The sequence below is a fragment of the Chamaea fasciata genome, unplaced genomic scaffold (genome assembly GCF_029207755.1).
Source record: "Chamaea fasciata isolate MVZ Bird 193981 ecotype frontalis unplaced genomic scaffold, bChaFas1.0.hap1 SCAF_14, whole genome shotgun sequence".
NCBI lineage: Eukaryota > Metazoa > Chordata > Aves > Passeriformes > Sylviidae > Chamaea > Chamaea fasciata.
This window is the reverse complement of record NW_027094099.1, coordinates 12950155-12966602: the sequence shown is the minus strand read 5'-3', so window position 1 is coordinate 12966602 and position 16448 is coordinate 12950155.

The following is a 16448-nucleotide window of genomic DNA, read 5'->3' as shown; positions in this document are numbered from 1 at the left end:
CTTCATAGGGAATGCAGATGGGGAGGGATCCAGAGCACAGAGGGCAGAGACAAAGATCCCTCAACCAAATCCTGAACAGATATCACCAGAAATGTGTTACAGGACAACAGGGACAAATTTAGGGTTGCTGAAGGTGCTCAAGCCTTTGTTTGCAAAGATTCAAGACATAACAGTCAGAAATATCAAGGCTGCAGAGCAGCATCCGTGTTGACTTAGAGGATTTCTTCAGGCCTAAAAAATCCCCTGCAAAGCCCCCAGACCTCAGACCCCACCACTGACACCATGACGAGCAGTGGCAGGTTTCACTACCTAGCAGCAGTGGTGATTTGTCACATAAACCTCGTCCATTAGCAGCAGGATGAAGTCCCAAACAGGAGTTTTTACAGAAGGCTCTAAGCAGGTTTTGGCACCCACTTTTTGGATCAGAAACACAGTCCTCACAGACAGCTCCAACCATAAAAATGGAGAGGAGAAGCAATTAGTGTTCCTCAGTCTCTGGCATAAAAGCACAGACAGAGGAAGAAGAGCCCCTCAGCCCAGCCGGCAAGGACAGAGCAGCTACTGAATCCTCCAGTGCAGGTCCCTGGGCTCACCACAACCTGTGCCCTCAGCCTCATGCCCCACCATACACACACCCCCATCGCAACGGGGACACATCTCCCAGGCAGCCCTCATCTGGAAGGACCTCAAGGTTTTTGGCAGCTGCTGCCACCACGGAGCAGTACTTTCCTTCTATATGTGAACGTCTCCATTCCAGGGGAGCCCACAAACAGCCGGCAGCAGTGTCGGCGTCGGGGCGGACGCGCGCTGGAAGGCGCTGCCTGCCAATCCAGCAGTGAGACTGCCTCACAGGGGGCTGCTGCAAGCAGAGAGCTGGCCCAGTCCTGCTTATCTGATGGGATCTACCAACATGCCATGCTGCTCACAGCAGTACGACTCCAGGGTTTTTTGTCAGCTGATGATATGAGGCTGAAATGAAGATAAATGAGAGCAAAAGAAGAAGAGAAATCCCTCCTCAAAACACATTTGAATGCCGGATAAAAAGCAACCCAGTGACAAGGGCTTCTTTTTTGCTTCTCCCCAAACTTTGGGAACTCGGATGTGGGTGTGAATATCACTTTAAGGATTTATAAAATGACACATGGCCTCACCTGTCAGCATGCCAAAATCTGAATGTCGGTTTTAATTACACCGAATATTTTACTTTCTTATGCAGAGGCATAATCAATTATCTTATTTAAAGGCATTACGATAATGTGTGTGTAAAATGGAGCCATTCCCTGTATTGCATTAGATTCTCTAATTATAGGAGAATGTTTGGAGCTAAAATGTCAGCCTGTCATCTGGCGGGTGTGTAATTCATGATCTGCATTTGCCGGCACGGATGGAGCTGACAAAAATTGCATTCATTCTCTTCCACTGCTTTGGCCTCAAATTTGCCTGGCCTGGAGGTGACAAATCCCACCCTGTCTCCCTTCTGGAGCACAGTGAACCCATCCCACCCTGTGCCAGGGGGATGATGCTGTGAGGAGCTGAGTTTGACAAAGTGTTTTCTGTTGGTGGGTGTTTCTTAGTTAGACCTTGATGAGCCTGGAGAGTGAGTATGGGGTTACATACCAAGCTCTTGGGCAGTGGGGAGCTGTTTGGTTGTGATCATGAGCTCAGCAAATGCTTCCTCATGTCCCACATGGCGGGAGGAGACCGAGGCATGAGGAGAGCTGGAGGCAGAAGACAGAACCCACCAGGGACTCTTCAAAACAGCCTCATCTGAATTACGAATAATGAAAGCCCTCCAACTCTCAGTTATTAAAGCAGAGGGATTAGATAAAAATAGTGTGCTTGTTTCTTGGGATCTTAGTCCTTTCTCTAGGCATTACCCAAATGAAAGCAGCCAGGATGGCTTCAGTGCCTGTTTTACAGGACAGATCCTGATTGTATCCATGATGTCACTTCTAGGTGGGTAACCACATAGAGGGAAGAGAGAAACCTCTTTGCCTTGGGGTACGGGCAAGGGGGAGATTGGGGTTTGGGAAATTATGAAACTTTTTCAGTAAAAGAGAAACACTGCAGTGAGATTGCTGTGAGAGCACTGAAACAAAGACCATGATCCCTGTGGGTGAGGGGCAGCAAGAAGCATTACCTGGAGGTGACACCTCAGTAGCAGCATCCCAAAAGGAACATCCTGATGAAGGAAATGCAGCTGGTGGCTGTGGCATTGGCCAGAGGGACAAATCACACAGGGCAGTGCCATTGCCGTATCCAGCTCCAGGCAATGCCACTTGACCTCCCAGTCACCCAAAAGCAGATGCTGTAGGACCAGACGCCACCCTTGTGCTGTGCCACGGGCTGTGGGCAGTGCAATCTCCTGGCCTGTCCCTTTGGCCCAGATTTCAGACCAGGCCACCCTCTGGATTCCCTGAAGTGACCTGGATCAATGCAGCAGAGCATGATGTGGGTCACCCCACGTCACTCGTGCCTCCCCAGCCCTCAGCTCACAGCACTGCCTTCCCTGCACGCAGGTATCCTAACACATCCTCATCCCGAGGCTGCCAAGGATCTGCGCTATGCCATTAAGAGGCTTATTAAAAACGGATGCACCAATTTAACACCTATTAGCCAGCACGGTGCCCTTTAACGGCACGGGGGAACCTGCAAATGGAAGCCCCAGCTCCCAGCAGAACCCTAAGAGGCTGAGTTTAACTTTATAGCTCCAATTAGAGCAACACTAAAGCAGTACGGACGCTGTGGATTTATTAACACTGAGCCCATCCCAGACGGCTGCTGGCCAATGCCAACAGCAGGCATGAGCAGAGCTTTGCCAGCTGTGTCCAGACCACCACAACGCCCCATCCCCCCCAAAGGGGAGATTTTTGGGATCTTCTAGGGGAGGGATGGTGTCAAACAAAGGGGGACCAGGGGTAGAACAGGCTGAACCCATCCCTGGCCATTGCAGCAATTTGAGTTTCCAATTTTAGGGGATGTCACCAGCTGGTAGGATGCTAAGGCAAAGCAAGGGAATTACTCTCTGGGTCCCAGATCTTCCTTTGGTCAGGATGAGCAGAGCCAGAGTGGGAGGGAGAGCAGCTGCCTGCGCACACGGGTTGAAGATGTTTAAAGTGCTTGGTTGTTCCGGGAGGTTTATAGGCTGCCTTTGCCTAATAAAGTAATTTTTTAGCATCTTGCATCACCCTAATTACTTGTCACAATAACGAGACACAGCCCTCAAGTGGTGTGCTCCCTGGCCCAGGCAGGGGCAGGCACAGCCGGCGGAAGAGACAGCGGGATGGACGAGCCTGCAGGGAGGATGGAGACTCGGCGTCATGCAGCCTCACCCCACAGCCTTTGAGGTCATTTCCCCATGCACCTGCTGGTTCCCATTTCCTCATCGCTGCTCCCCAAAGCAATGCACAAACACCTCGGGAGGGCCACTCCTGCTGGGGTTGTATTGCTGGTGGGAGCCTTTGCAGCTGCAGGGATGGGAGCGGTGCTTTAGCAGTGCTTCAGGACCATAAATATCCCCTCCCTGGGACAGACATGTCTCCAACCCTGAGCCACTCGTGCTTGCTAAGGACAGCTGGGGAAAGGCAGGACAGTAGGAGCAAGTAGGTCCTATTTTGGATCCTCCAGCCACACATTTTTTCTGTGCAAACCACCCATGGGGCTGCAGTCATGCCACAGCAGCTCCCACATGCCCCAGGGAGCAGCCACTGCCTACATCCCTGCCTGCACTAGCAGAGGAGGCAGCACAGCTCCCTCTGAAACTTTCTCCCACCCTTCTGAGGCTGCTGTGAAAGCCCAGGAAGGATCTCACTGCTGCAATCTTCTCCATGTGCCCATCATTGTCTCAGCACCTAGCGTGCCCCCACCAGCACAGGCTGTCATTTCCTCACCATGAACTTCTAACAGCTCTTTTTTACTCTTCATTCAGACAAACAAACAAACAAACAAACAAATCATTCCAGGCCTTTGTAATGAGAGGAAAATTAGTTGCAGGTGAAAGCAGATTTTAATGAGACAAAGCTGTTCACTGCTGTAGGAACAGCAATTCTTTCCCCGCCCTTTTGCTCTTCTGTGGTTTGAGTGGGTAAAAAGCAAATTAGCATGGGGAAGGCACAAGGTTTTCCTGAGCAAAATACAGTTCTAATAGAGAGCTTGTCCCAGGTATCTGTGGCCCCACTTGCTCCCTGCATGGATTCCCCCATCATCCATCCTCTGTCTGTTCTCCACGAACTGAATCCAGCCCTTATTCATGTGCAATGCTCACAAAGTGGGAACTTTTCAGGCTGAAAACCAAACAAACTCATTTGAGTTCAACATGAAATGTTTGATTTCATTCTCACATTACTTAACTTGTTTTTATGCCTAAAGAAAGAACAATGGCAAGCACCAAAACCCCAGCATTTGGGAACAAAGAGTCTCAAGTTTGGGTTCCGGAGAGGCTAATGAACTGCCTGGATGTGGTCACAGGCTGCCCAAGAAATGCCTCAACTTTGAGCCAAAACAGGGTGTTTGACTTGAATTCATTAGTTCCTTTTGTTCCTCTTGCCACTATTTTCTCTGCATTTGTTTACATGAAGAAAATCCCCCCTTCCCATTCCCCAGCTCTCCTCATATATTAGAGGAACATTATAGGATATTTATAGCTCAGCTGAGCTTGCTAAATGCCTTCTTCTAGGAAAATAGTTAATCAAACTGTCTATTTTGACTCTTTGTTTATTCTCCCTTTCCCATCTGTTCCTACTTACGTTGCTGGAAGCTGGGCACCACCTGAGTGAGAAAGGGCAGGGGTGCACAGCTCAGTTTGGGGAGGTCACCTGGCTTAGGAAGGAGCAGCACGTGTGAACAGCAGCTCTGCCACTGGCTTTGTGAACATCCCTTCAGTGCCACTGCACACCTGGGCACAGCAGGAAGCTAAACCAGGCTCCAGCCAAGCCAGGACTAGCTGAGCTGAACACCCCACCCATGGGGCAGCTCAAACGGGAATAAAGGGACTTGCAAAGAAGTTTGCCGCACTCCAAGGGAAATAAATCCCAGTCACGTGGAGCAGGCCTGGCTGGAGGACAGACAATGCACTCTCCCTGCAAGAGGGACAGCGATGTTTTAGCTGACTGCACCCATTCATCACACGCTGGGCAGTGCAGAGAGGGGAGCCCCTGGACACACAGGGCAACGTGCTCCTGCCACCCTGCCTGGGAAAGAACATCCCCTGGCACAGAACACTTCACTGCATGGCTCTGCTTTCATTGAAAGGCTGGAAAACTTGACAAACTTTGAAGAAAAATCCTCATGCCCTCAGGCTGCAGAGACAGCTGTAGTGTTTGCAAAGCAGGAAGGGGGATGCCTCTGAGAATCCCACGGCAACACAGTAGGAGCAACACGATGTGGGAAGCCTCCACTTTTTTCCACCAGAGATTATTCAGACAATTTCAGAAAGGTGATGGGAGTGCCAGTGTGGTCCCAGCCCCTTGCTGTCCCCAGGGTATCTCTGGAGCCACATCTGTACCAACACGTCTGGCAGGTGTCCCTCAGAGCAAAAACTGTACTCATCACCTGAGGACAAACTCTGAAGCATCCCACCAGTCCCTCTGCACCCCCACCTACAGCCACATGGCCCAAATCTCCTCTGCTCCCCCTTCTCTTAATATATAGAAGGAAAACATCTGAGATCACTGCTGTTTTATTGTCAGATTTGGCAGCCTTTTCATATTTGCTCGGATTGAGATATAAATTGAATTTGGTTTTCTCCCGCTGACTCAGTTATTTGTTATAGGAATAAGCATGTGGTAATGGATTGGACAGGGGAAAGAGATTTCTCTTTCAGGAGTGTGCACAAGGTGGGATTTGCCATGCCCTATCCCACATTTTCCTGGGATGACTTTGCATCATCAATGACTTTGCAAGCACCTTCCCCTCGTTGTGTGGCCACAGCTGGACGTGGGATTCTTTTCATGGCAGACTTGTGCTTCTTTCCCCAAATTCTGCAATGTTTTAGTGCAGAAGGAATTTAACCAACAGTGAAGTCATTTGCTAAGTCCACTCCCCACCCATATCCTTCCCTCTTCCCTAGCCCCCATCAGTCACTTTGCTGGAAACAGTGCAAAGCATTTCTGCTGCTCCTCAGCTGTGCCTGCAGCAACTTCCCTGCCTGAGGAACTGTCAAGCTCCCTTTGCCCTTCCATCTTCCATTTGTGCAGGCCAGGAATGGCACAGGATGCTCTCTGCATCCCAGCCACATCCTTCCCACCTCCCTGCTCGCAGCAGGGCCATGCTGCACCAGCAGCAGCCCTGCACAGACAGTGGCAGGGAAAAGGGCAGCGTAGGTGGTGTTGACCCCTGGATTTCCCCACCAGCTGTGGCATTTCTATATTTCCCATCCCAGTATTGCTGCTTCATACATGGCATGGCACCCCAAGTCTTCATCCAGTGCTGCCTGCCCACCTGGGGGAAAACAGAGCCCTCCAAATCCCAAGCATGTTGCAGCAGCAGGGCCCAGCTCTGGCTCCCCAGCATCTCTCCTTCATGGCACCTGTGGGAAGTTGTCATGGCAAACACATAGGATCCTGCTGTCCCTGGCACTTGGCAGGGCTGTGGGTCGTTGCAGCATCCCTGAAGCCACAGCACACTCTGCAGGCACTCACACCACAGCACCCACCCCAAACCCTCCACCAGGTGCCTCCCCACAAGTGTCACAGCCTCGAGCCCTGACACTCCACGTGTCCCCAGGGATGGTTGGTGGCACTGGGCTGCAGAGGAGTCTGTGCCCGCAGCCCAGAAGGTGCTGGGAACTGGGGCCATGCAGAGCCCATGTCCACAGACACCAGCAGGCAAAGGCACCAGACAGAGCCCATCACATCATCCTCCCACCTTCCCCAAAAGCTCTACTGCTCCACTGCAGCCCCTCTTTACAGATCACCAGGCATTCACTGCCTGCAGCCCCCTCCTCAGTGGAATTTGGCAGCTGAGGGCAGCTGCTGCAGGGCTTTGCCCCTCCTGATGCTCATTGCAGCTGCAGGGCTCCAGCACGGCCGTGGCTCTGCTAATTCTATCAGCATAAACATGGTTTATAGGGCTGCCACTGCTGCCTGTCAGCCTTTCTAAATCACCCTGTGCAATGGTCTCCATCCCTCGCCAGAGCACCAGCCCCTCTCCTGAGGTCAGAGGCACTCAGCGATCCCCCTGGGCAGCAAACAGCACCGAAGGAAAGTTTGCAGCTGGGCAGGGATGTGACAGGCTGGAGGCATCCAAAGCAGCCTCCAGCAAGGAAACCTCCACATCAGGCAGAGAGCAGGTCAGCCTCTCCACACCCCTGGAGCACACCCTGCAGGGAGGCATCAAGGGAAAAATAAAATCAAACAAGCAAGTAAACGAAGCCCTCAGAGGAAAGAAAATACAAGCTACACAAAGTGAAAAAGCAGAATGGGCACAGACCAAGCTCCCCATCAACCCAACTGCTGCCAGTACCCCCCCCACCCCTGAGCATTTTGGTGGTGGTTTTCATTTTTTTTTTATTTTTTATTTTTTGTTAATACTCTGCCCAGCTCTCCCAGGACATGCCCAGTACCTACTCTCAGCCTTAGAGCAAACACTATTTTTTGAGCTTCAGCCCACATCAAGGTGGATATGAAGCACCAGTGGTTCCTGACCCCCACACCAGGCCCAAAATGCCCTCACATCAGTGGTTTCATCTGCAGTGGTTTTCATCTGGCCCCAGTCCTTAAGCATCTCCCTGTCCCAGTGCCATACATCCCAGTGCAGGCAAGGAGGCCAGAGCTTGCCAGCAAGCAGCAGCATTTCTGAGCAGAGCTCTTGCAGCATTCCCGTCCTTTCCCTCATGATGGGCAGCAGAAGCAGCCACGGCGTCCCCACCTCAGAGGAGCCATGAGGCAGATGGAGTCTCTGGGCAGTGAAGCACTGCAGTCAGGCTGCCAGGAGCCAGCCAGGGTGCTCCTGAAGAGCATCCAGCAAGCCTCAATAACGTGAAGCCTGGTGTGGCAGCAAATCCCTTGGCTGTGACTCTCACTGGGAAGGCTGATGGCCAGGAGAGCCCCTGGGATGTCCCAGAGCTGGTCCCATCAATGGCTGCTCTGGGGTGACTCTTGATCTCTAAGGAGGCCACCCCCGCAAAAAAAAAAGTGTGAGTGGTCCCAGGAGACAGTGAGGATGATGAGGGCTCTGGGGAGCTGGGCGCTGGGGAAATGTGGCTCGAACGAATCCACATGGGGAAGCGTGGGATGCCAGCTCTCTGCTTGAGGGTCTGAGCCTCCAGAGACACGTGTGTGGGGGTTAAAACCCACTGCTCAGCTGGCAGAGGCGCTGGGGTCCCCTGGGCTCCTGTGTCCTCCCTGCTGGAGTGGCACACTGATGGAGCTCAGCACCCTCCTGGGGTCCTCCTGCTGCTCCCACCACAGCCTGTATTGCCCAGAGCCTGCCACCTTCACCCCCAAAATCTGTCCCAGGTGTGGCAAACTAAACAGCTAAGCCAGCAAAGGGACTTTGTTGCTGCAGCGGGGCCTCTAAGCTGGCCCTGTCCACCCCTCCTGTCTCGCCTGGCCTGAGCCTCCACTCAGGCACATGTGCCTCTCACAGATACTTAAAAATAGAAATAATAACAACCTCCTCTCTTTCCTGCCTGGTTGGAGAAATAGCTTAATTAGTTAATAAGGGGTTTAATTTGTTGTGTAGCTGTGTGAAGAACTTGCAGAGGGTAAGCTAAGTCAGTTAAGTCCAAGCAACAAGCCTTAGAGGTAGGCTGGGGAGGGGAATGTGCCCCAGCTGTAACCAGCCATGTCCTGCAGGGAGACCCAGCTCTGCCTCCAGCATCGCAAGAATCTCCAGGCCAGGCTTGAGGATCTTCTCTTGGTGGTGAAATAGCTGTGTGAATAGGGGGAAAAGTTGTGCAAATCAGTGTATTTTGTTTTGCTGAACAATTTCTGCCCATATTAGCAGTGCAGCTGGATCTTAAGCAAGAGGCTGCTGCCCCCAGACTTGGAGGCCTCCCTTCTCTGCAGCGTGGTGTGGGACTCACAGCATCCCCCTGGGATTTCCCCTTTCCTCTTTCCTGGGGAAAGGCGGGAAGGTGACCAGAAGATGGTTCTTTATTCCCACACACTCAAACCCAACAGCAATGAAGATGCTGCTCCTGCACATGGATTCCAAAGTCTCTCTCTCCAAATGCACTGGGCTTGTACACCTGGGGACACTGCCCTTGTCTGCTGTGCCCCTGTCCCAGCTGCAGAGGCAGGACCCGGCCACCCAGCACCCAGATCCTTTGGCCAGCAACAGTCTCAGCAAACTCCTGCCTGATCCAAAACAACCTGGCAAACGTTTATCCACAGCAACATTAACAAAGGCATAAAATGGATCTTTCTGTGGAGTCACTGCCATGCCACAGAAGAGATTTCAGTGCTCCCCATCCCCAAACCTGGGGAAGGGGATGAGGACCCTGTGGTGGCAGCCAGGATCCTGCAGCTCTCAGGAATGTCCTTACAGTCCTGTTTTCCGCTGGATCTTGTTGAGGGTGAGCTCTTACAATCTCCTGACCCCACTGAGCACCAGCTGATATCCTGTGCTGAGCTGCTGATGTAGTCAGAGACAGGGAAGGCTCCTGAGGTCCACCAAGTGCCACATTAGGAGATACTGGAGAAGCCAAAGGATTTTCCCCGAGTATCCAATGCAAAGCCACCGCAAATTTGCCTTTCTTCCCCCATGGCAGCTCTCTGCATCCAATTTGGGTGTCATTATAGGTAATTCCCTGCTTGATGTCTCGTCAGAGGTGGGGGAGGGAGGCACCATTTCAAGAAAAGACAAAAGGGCTCTTTCTTCATCAGCATTAACCTCAGGCAGCTCTCGAGAAAAATTCTGGGCAATTAGTGGAGCATAAGAAGATTTATAATTGAAATCTAGTTTGTAGCACTACAGGCAGCTCCCTCGAAAGACATTTCTCAGAGACCAAAAATAAGGGGGAAGAAAATAATACAGAGAGACAGAGGGGGAGAAGGAACTAGTTAAAGAATTTTAAAATCTCCCTGAAAACTCCATTTAGTTTAACATTGCATGATAGCTTTCATAATTCAGAACAAAGTGCAAAGCTCTTTAATGAGGCCATTAATGACCCTTTAATTTACTCCACCAGGGCTGAATTCATAAAACATTTATGTTCCATTTACACAGGATTTTCCTGAGACTGTTTGGGGCAAGTCACCATCACAGAGCAGGTGGGATGAAACAGAGGATTCTTCTTTTCTGTCCCCACTCTTCTTAACCCCAGCACTGAAGCTCCACATGTGCCTTTTAATTCTGCCAGAGAAGCTGCAGGGACCCAGGAGGGAGGAGAGCCATTTTTGACTCTTCTGCATGGTAAACAGATGCAGAGTGCTCTCTTGGATTCTGCTCTAGGAACAATGAAATCCTTTTTAAGATTGAGCTGTGGCATCGACAGCCAGCCTTAGAAAATGTTTTTAGAAATCATTACAGCCCAGCTCCAATTCATTACTGACTTGTGATATCAGATTTGCTCTTGGGACAGCACTGTTGAGAGCATCTAGGGAGATATGACCCCTCCAGCTCTCCAGGCTGCTTTCTGTGCTTTGTGTGGTGATGGGGGAAGGCTCAAAGAATGCAGGTACAGAGATGAGTGCTGAGGATGCTGCTGCTGACTGCTCTGATTGCTGGTGAGGGTGGGCTGGACTGGGAGCTGCTGCCAGACTGCTGGTTGGGGTGATCACTAAGACTGTCTCTTGCCGTCTCAGCATCTCCTGTCCCTGCAGCTGTGGGAAGCTCAGAGAGCTGTCAAGGACACAGAGGGCAGTACCCTGAGGTGAGGAGGGGCTGGTTCATCACCCCCATTCAGCACTTCCTGAAAGCCACGTGAGCTGCAGGGCATGCTCCAGTCTGGTTGTCCCATGATCCAGACCAAGACATTTGTCTCTCTGTGTTTTTTTACTTCTGTTACAGAAGCAAGCATGGAGAAACAGCTAGGAATGCTTAATTGCTTGTATTGGCTGAAACACCTCTTTTTATTAAAAAAAAAAAAAAAAAAAAAAAAGGCGAGACAAGTCTTCCTAGTTTATTCTAAAGACCTCACTCTCATTTCTTCAGTAAATGTCAGTTTCTGAACATCTTCATATAAAAAGAGCCATTAATCATTGCAACGAGGTTCACAGCATCTTAATTTCGCTTTGACCAGCCTTCTCAGCTGCTTGCACAGCTTCAGGACTGTTAAACACTTCTCATCTGCTTCCCTTTGTGGTTTTGACCTAAGGAGGGTTTGCTGCACCAGCAAACAAAATATTCATGGCAAAACCAGGAGGACAGAGGCGCCAACCCACAAGAATCAGCCCCTCAAAAGCCTCTGCAGAGGCAGAGGCTTTCCTCACCTGTGAGGTCAGGAAGGTGTTCCAAGGCTCTCGGCACAGTAAGAAAGTTGGAAGCCGTTGGAGAACAGGTCCAGAGTCAATGTTTCCAGCAGCTATCAATAACAGCAGCAGTTCACACCTCACAGTCTGCAGCTGGGTCTCCCTGAAGCTTGTGCCTGGTGAAGTGTGGGGACACAGGCTCAGAGGGAAATGCATTTTCCATCTCACTTGCTCCCTGCCCCTCAAATTCAGGTTCAGGTGTCATTCTCATTTCCATTCTCCACCCCTGATTTTGCTGACGCAGGTTAGAAACCTGATGGCCCATCGAGGTACTGACACTGCTTGTGTTGGTGCAGTTCGTGAGTCACCCCCCTCGTTTCACAGCTAACAGGGCTGCTGACGCTGATGCCCTCAGAAAGGACACATCAGCAGGAACATCAGGAGCTCTGAAGCCGCATCAACAGCAGGCTCTGTGCACACTGGTTTGTTATTGTAGGGTCTCTGGTGTGCACTGGGTTTGTGGTTGTAGGGTCATTTTTTACTTCAGGGGAAAGAAGCAGAGAGGAAGATTGCTTGACCTACTTGGATCATTCATGCAGAACTGCTTTGCAGCATAGGGTCAAGTTTGTCAGAACACTTACATCACAAGAAGAAATTATGGCCAAAAGAAACTTTAAACAAGTTCAAGGAAAAAATAACAAAACCCCCACAGACATGCACTGCAATGGAGAGAAAAAAATGGATGCTGTTCTTCAAGTATTTCAAAGTATTTTGGAATCTCACACTCAAAAGTGGTCTGAGCTCTAAAGGCACCAAGACCCTGACAGGACAAATAGGAAATTTGTCCCACTTCAAGCCAAAAGTGCCAGCAAAGTGGTGTTGCAGGAGACCAGTGAATGAGAGGGGAGGGAACCTGTAGCAGGAAGAGGAAGCACAATGGAAGTGGCTGCCCAAGGGAACAGCACATCTGGCAGCAGCAGGTTACTCACTCTGAAGGGATGCTCTCCATCCCAGTGCAGAGGTAGGATGCCCCTAGGTGGATGCATTTTGTGGACCACAGAGGTAGGAAAAGTCAAATTTTCTTGCTGAAATCACCCTCAAAGGGAGAGGCAGGAGTGCTAAGGGGAGGCCTTGGATGGAGCTGGCTGTCCCCAGCAGTGGGATCATTCCTGGGATCCTATGACAGCTGACTGACAGCAGGGAAAGGACCACATCAGAGCAGAACAGGGACATCCTGCTGTCCCACAGAGCTTCCTGCAGACCTGGATGCTCCAGGGGCTCTTCACTCCCTTTGGCCCAATAAACAAACAGCTCTGGGCAGCTCCAGGAACAAGTTGCCTTAGTTCAATTGTTATTTGATTTCCAGAAACATCAGTGCAGGGATCCCATCCAAACTGGACCCTGGGTTGTTTACTAAGCACAAGCTGCCGTTTAGTTAGAAACACATGGGGCCTTATTATGTTTCCCTGGAAAAAAAAAAACAACAATGGTTTAAACTAAAGGGGAAAATATTCAGTGAAGATCAAAACTTGTACTCCTACACATAGAGGCTCTGAAATCTCACAACCACTCAGTTCCTCACTCCTCCATCCAGGTTTCCTGCTCAGCACAACTCTGCTTACAAAGACCACCTCTAGGGAAGCTTACAGCCAAGGGCTTGGGTTTGCTAAGGTTATCCACACATTGACAGTCATGCAGGGTCAAGATTTTCAGGCTATGAAATACGGGCAGGCTCTTGAAGCTTTCCACACTTAAATAAAATTCTTTACACCTTCAGGTAGTTCATAGACCTCCAGGGCTCCCAGAGGTAAGACCTGGCAGCTACTGTCCTTGAGGACATGCTGTACTTGAAGGCAGCAGACACATCACCTTTGTGAGGATCTTTTGGTATTTCAGCTAAAACCAGCAATGCAGTTTCAGCCATGCTGAAAGACCCCTGCACATACACCCATGAGTGACCCAGCCTCTTCTGAGCAATCCAAGATCTCTCTCCACCCTTACAGCCAAGTGCAAACACTTGAGGATCCCCATGCATCTACTTTCCTGCTGCTACTTTAAAACCCACAGGACAGGGCAGCTGAAACACTAAAAGCCTCAATGTGGTCACTTTGACAGGCCCAGAATGTGGGCCAGTGCTCACAGGGTGTCTGTCCCACTCGGGGTGTTGATGCTGTCTGAAAATCAACGTGGTTTTGAGGCAAACCACGAGGTACAAACAGGAGAGGATCAGCAGGCTTGTAGGAATGCCCTGTTTTCCTTTGTGCAGCTGCTGGGTCTTCTAATCAAGACTATCTGATACACTGATGTCATGCTGGTAATGGTATAATTCTATATCAGCCTAATGGCACAATGGGTTTACAAAAGGAGAAGTATATGCAGAAATATGCATTCATGCTTGCAAATCCTTCATAAGCCTGTAATCCTGATTTTCTTTTCCAAATAATAAGTGTAGATCTATTAAGACCCTATCACTAGCTGCATGCTAAATTCCCCTCTTCCTGCCTGGAACCTGCAGTGTCTCCTGCACGTGGAGGGGCAGGGGGTGACATGCCATCCCCACCAGCTCACAGCCCCTGGGGTTTTTCCTTCACCTGTACCAGGAGGAGCACATGGAAGCAGTCAGAGCTTCACTGCCATTCACATTGTTTCTGAAGGGTCTGAGGATGCCTTCTAGAGGGCATTTCTGCACCAAAATGAAATATATTTATTCACAGACGTGCAAATAAGCAAGGAGATAACCAGCAGTGCTTGACAGCTTCCTCCATCCAGCCCTAGAATCCCCTTCTTGCCATCTGTGCACCAGCACTGGTGAATCCTCACCTCCACCAGCATCCCCAGTCACAGACAGCTGCTTCCTGGGAGTCTTGGTATCAAACAACATTTCACAACCATCCTCCAGCCCCTTCATACAAACAACCTGGAAATAACCCTTCCAGGAGTGACAAAGTAGCAGTCACCAATTACGCAATTAATTTATTCTTTGGCACTAATAAAAAAAAAAATGACTTTGTGTTACAAAGGAGGAGAAAAAAGAAGAATCTAACGATTTATTCAATTAAAGGTACAATGTATTGAAAAACCAAGTAATTGTAATGACACAGACAATGCTGAGATTGTATAATGAGTAATTAATTACCTACAGAAATGACACTTTCTTTTCTTTAAAGCTATTAATTTTTCTTTTTCTCGTTTTTTGGGTTTTTTGGGGTTTTGGGGGGGGTTGTTTTGCTTTGTTTTTGTTTGTTTTGGTTTTCTGGGGGGGGGGGGGTTTGGGGTTTTTTTGCATTTGCATGCAACTGTCTTCACAAATCATGGGAGCAAACTGGTGCATGGCACAGCAGTACCATTCTGGTTCTGTGTGCATTTTTACCTGTGGACAGAGGTGCTGTATTTTCACCTTTCCCATCCTGATACCCACCGAGCAGCAGTCACACAAGACCCTCCCTGGTTTCCCTCTGCCTCTAACAACTGCTTTCCACACTAAAAGCCCTGCAAAAAATGGGCAGCAAGGCAAATTGTGATTCCGGCCATGAAGAGCCACTGGGCCAGAGCTGACAGGCAGAACAGCCACAGCCTTCTGTGGAGGGAGTCAAGGCACAGACTGTTAGCCCAGTGCTATATATATATATTATGCTTATAAGTCCTGATGTTAACCAATGTTATATATATATTTTAAGTATTCATGTATTCACAGCCATAAAGGCCTTTTCTCTACTTGAGTTAAATTGTATAACCATGACCTATTGTCCCAGAAGGCTTTTTATTCATGTTAAATGGGTACTGAGATTAGAGAGCTCCTTGGTAGTAGGTGCAGAAGTGTTCTGGATGAGACAGGAGAAGATGGATGGTTGTATTGAGGCTCAGCACAGAAACCAAAAACAGGAGAACCAAGCAGCTCTGCACAGGCCAGCTGGCTTGGCATCTGAAAAGTCAGATGTAGGGTTGGAGTGGGGACAATAGTGCCCAGCACACACAACTCACATATCTCCAGTCCTGGTAGCTCCAACTTCCCATAGGGATGCCTCACCACCCTGCAGTCCCATCTCTTCCTTGACCTGTGAGCAAGGGAGAGGGAGCCAGGTTGGGCTCTGTGGTGCTGTCCATGGTGATGCCTCCTCACAAGTGCTCCATGCTGCACCTCTCTGGGGCTGTCCCACCCTGCCCCACCCCTCGGGGACAGCATTCCTGCCTGTACTGCCCCTGGCAAACAGCACAAGTGCTACTGGCTCTCCCATGGAGCCTCCAGACCCACCACTGAGCACAGATGCACCCTGGCAGCTCCCAGTTAATATTCATGGGGAAACACAACCTCCCTGGAAAAAACTCTGCATCAGCATCCTGCACCCTCCTCCCCTCCCTGCCCAGCCAAGAGATCACTGCAAATCATGTCAGCAAGGCTGGCAGTTCCCCTGCTCTGATCTTAACCTTTATCCAAGGCCAGGGAACCCCTCTGGCTTTGAGTCTCATGGTCACACAGGCACAAGCAGTGAGATGTTCCTCATCCATCTGTTCATTCCCAGTGCGTGCCAAGGATGGCCTCCAGTTCCTCAGGGACACGTTACCTCCACGCTGCCTTGGGAAGGAATCAGGACAAGGCGGGCCTGGGTGCTGGTGCCAGGGATGCATAGTGACAGCCAGGGATGCTGGTGTCCCCTCACTGGCTGTGATACTTCAGTCACTCCGACACAGTCAGGGTGGAAGCGGCAGAGAGCTGGCTGCTGGCTGTTAGGCTGGTGCCAGATGGTGGATGAGATTAAAAGAATTTGATTTTCAAATAATCCATAAACCTGGCTGAGCTAATGTCGTTTCATATGCATTATCTTGTAATCCCAGGGAAGAGAACGTCTCAGAGCAAAGAGCCTTATTCTCCCTCCCTGCAAGGACTCTAACAAGCTAAAGATAATCCCCTTTTTGTTGGAAGGTGCTTACAGAGGACCTACAACACCCAGAGTGTGGCACAGGCGCTGTTGGCTCTGTGCTGGTGCCTGGGAACACGACAACCAGGCACCCAGCACCATGGGTGCTGTCTTGTCCTGAGTTTCATAGAGGTGGAAGCAGCACACAGCAGGGTCCAGGGGCACGATGAATATAGAC